Raw genomic sequence first — 3936 nt, 5'->3', positions numbered from 1 at the left:
CATCGGAGATTGAGTATATGCATAAATGATAGATCCCTACCAATTCCATTAGGTGAGAGGGAGGGTGACAGAGTGGTGGAGGGAGAGGAGGATGTTTTGCATTTGTATTTTGTACTTCAATTGGGTTTTTTTTTGAGAGGACAAATGAAGATAAATAAGTAACCCAAAAAGGATAACAACAGAATCAGAAGGCAGTAGGGCATGGTTGCAGAACCTCTGGAGAATAACTTCACCTGGCCTTTCAAAGAAAATAGATTTGATCTGTATCTATTCAATTAGTCCCAGGATGAGAATGCAGTGATTCCACCTATTTTTCACACTGATGCTGTTAGCTAAGAAAAATGCCTCAAGAGGCAAATAAAACTCGCTGTTTTATCATTCAGTCCATTTAGAAATGTGTGCTCTGAGGCAAAATGTCTTTTAAAAGGTTTCCTGGTGTATGTATTGTGGTGTGTATATGTGTCTGTGCATGCACGCGCATGCAACGAGATATAACCCCCTTCCTGCATCGCACAAATTTTTATAAGAATGAACATCGGTACTTATTTTTCTTAAAATGGAAACGAAAGAAAAGTGATAGATTGAGCTGCTGACTGAACAGAAATAAAACTCAGCAGAAGAAGGGAAAAAAATCATCTATTATCTTAATATTAACATGTATTTATTGGCCCGCATTGATTTTTTTTTCCCATTGTGGACTTCATCATCCCAGTTCATCTGTCACTACAAGATAGAAGTGATGTGCCGGTGCCTGGAGGCTGTTGGGGCCTGGATGGGTGTCAACAGACTCAAACTCAACCCTGATAAGACGGAGTGGCTGTGGGTTCTGCCTCCCAAGGACAATTCCATCTGTCCGTCCATAACCCTGGTGTTGGATTATTGACCCCCCTCAGAGAGGGTCCGCAACTTGGGCATCTTCCTCGATCCTCATCTCACATTAGAGAAACATCTTTCAGCTGTGGCGAGGGGGACGTTTGCCCAGGGTCGCATGGTGCACCAGTTGCGGCCCTATCTGGACCGGGACTCACTGCTCACAGTCACTCATGCCCTCATCACCTCGAGGTTCGACTACTGTAATGCTCTCTACATGGGGCTACCTTTGAAAAGTGTTCGGAAACTTCAGATCGTGCAGAATGCAGCTGCGAGAGCAATCATGGGCTTCCCGAGGTATGCCCATGTTACACCAACACTCCGCAGTCTGCATTGGTTGCCGGTCAATTTCCGGTCACAATTCAAAGTGTTGGTTATGACCTATAAAGTCCTTCATGGCATCGGACCAGATTATCTCCAGGACCGCCTTCTGCCGCATGAATCCCAGCAACCGGTTAGGTCCCACAGAGTGGGCCTTCTCTGGGTAACGTCGACTAAGCAATGTCGTTTGGCGGGACCCAGGAGAAGAGCCTTCTCTGTGGCGGCCCCGACCATCTGGAACCAGCTCCCCCCATATATCAGAGTTGCCCCCACCCTCCTTGCCTTTCGCAAGTTCCTTAAAACCCACCTCTGTCGTCAGGCATGGGGGAATTGAGACATTCCTTTACCCCTAGGCTTATAGAATTTATAAATGGTATGTTTGTATGTATGAGTGGTTCTTTAAATTGAGGTTTTTTAGATTGTTTTTAATATTAGATTTGTTTACATTGTCTTTTTATATTGTTGTTAGCCGCCCCGAGTATTCGGAGAGGGGCGGCATACAAATGTAATAAATAAATAAATAAATAAATAAATAAATAAATAAATAAATAAATAAATAAATAAATAAATAAATAAATAAATAAATAAATAAATAAATAAATAAATAGATAAGTTTGCGTCAGCTGACACAGCTTTGGGCTATAGGGTACTACAAAGGGTTCACGAGGAGTCTCAATGATTGAATTCAAATGAGCCCACCTGGAGGGACTGTGCAGCGTTGGCACATCCCATTCTGAATGATGACTTCACCCACGATGAGGAAGGGGTGGTGGTCTTACCTGATATGTGTTTTCTCATCAGGTGGAGCCATCATTCAGCCCCACCCTCGGAGGGAGGAGGAGGAGCCTCCTCTAAGGAATTCCTACCATTTTTTGTACCTGGACCAGCTTAAGGGAGTGCTGGCCTTCAGTTTTTTGTTGTTTGTTTGTATTTTTTTCCCCTTGATTTGGGAAATTGAAATTTCTGACCTTTGAATTTGAACTACAACATCTGCCTCTAGTTTTCCTGCTTTGTTTTTGGGGAGCAGCCTCGAATCAGTAGCTGCATCGAGTCTGTTTTTCTTCGGTCTTGCCGAAACTGGGCAGATCCAGCCAAAACTGGGCAGATCCAGCCAAAAAAGGAAAAGAACAGACTCTGTCCTCACTCTGAGGGATGAGGACATCCATCCTGAATGATGGTTCCACCTAATGAGAAGAGGCATATCAGGTAAGACCAACACCCTTTTCGCTCTTGCCATCATTCCCCTTCCAAGTCCTTTTCTGCTGCAAAGGAAATAACTCCATATGCATAGAAATAACTTAGTGGGATGGATAGTGGGATAGTGGACGATTTGACTCTTGAAAAATTATGCATACATGCAAATTTAATCACATTTTGTACATTGTACATGTATGTGTCATTGCCATGTATCAGATATATACAATATTTGATCATATATATGTTTGCTTTAAAATCCTGCTGTATCAATTTCAGCTATATCTTGCCCAGGATTTTGGTTTCATAACAGCTAACCAGATGACTATGAAAAAATTACAAGTAAAGTATGGCAGCGACAATTCTCTTAGTTCGGTTTCCCAGCAGTTATTCTTCAAGAAATACCCCTTAATGTTAGAGGTAAAACATGACCACTTGAAGTAATATCACAGATAGTTTGCCCCATGAATTTGGATAATTCCCCTTTTAGAGTCAGATAATTTGATATCCTGTTGTAACAAAAGTCAGAATTTAACAAAAATCAGATTTCTCTCCTTTTTATGAAGTGCTTCAAAAATGTTATTCAATTAAATTAGCTAATGAGTTTTCCATTATCTTTCTTTCCTTCCTTCCTTCTCTCTTTCTCTCTCTCTTTCTTTCTTTCTTTCTTTCCTTCTCTCTCTCTTTCTCTCTTTCTTATCTTTCTTTCTATCATCTATTTCAAAATTCAGTCACGATCCATTTCACAGAATTGTCAAGAAGATAAAAATACTCTGAAACAATGCATATTATTTGATTTGCTAGGTCAAGAGTTGACAAGTGGCTTTATGCAGTGCTACATCTAATTTACAAATTTACAAAGTCCTTAATAAGTAATTGTTCAGAGTTCTGCAAGGATAATCTGCTTCTTTCCTGAGAATCTTCTTTGTGGAGTGTAAAGAAGACGACAAAATAGGAGATAAATAAGTGACTTTGAAAGGCATTGAAAATGCCTTTCACAGAAACCTGGGTCACACCTTAAGCCAATAGGAAGCAAGCTGAGACTCCAGAGCCCTGTTATCACTTTTTGAAGTGCCTTCTCACCTCTAATGACAAAAATCTGCCTGTTATTTCCTGACATTTTGAGCTACAGTGTAGCCTAAGCTTTTAAATAGCACAATATTGTTTTAAAGAGTGAAGAAACATTGCATCAAAATTTCGGCAAAACCCATTGGGAAGTAATTGCCTCTTTCCATTCTGCATCCTCATCCTACCCAGTATGATCCTGGTCCTTTCCAAAATTATGGAATATGGCCATTGTCGTCAATTATACACTAATGACTTAATGGATTTGATTTGGCAATGCCATGTTATGTAACTATAATCATTGTTATCTTAACACACCACTTAAACCTAATATACTACTTTGCATGCTAGGTAAACATGAGCCAACAATGTGCAGCAGCAGCTAAAAAAGCCAACACAATCCTAAACTGCATCAACAGGGGAATACACTCCAAGACCAGGGAAGTCTTAATACCACTCTACTACGCCCTGGTCCGACCACACTTG

Source organism: Erythrolamprus reginae, chromosome 5 (genome assembly GCF_031021105.1).
Source record: "Erythrolamprus reginae isolate rEryReg1 chromosome 5, rEryReg1.hap1, whole genome shotgun sequence".
Lineage (NCBI taxonomy): Eukaryota > Metazoa > Chordata > Lepidosauria > Squamata > Dipsadidae > Erythrolamprus > Erythrolamprus reginae.
This window is presented reverse-complemented; position numbering follows the sequence as displayed.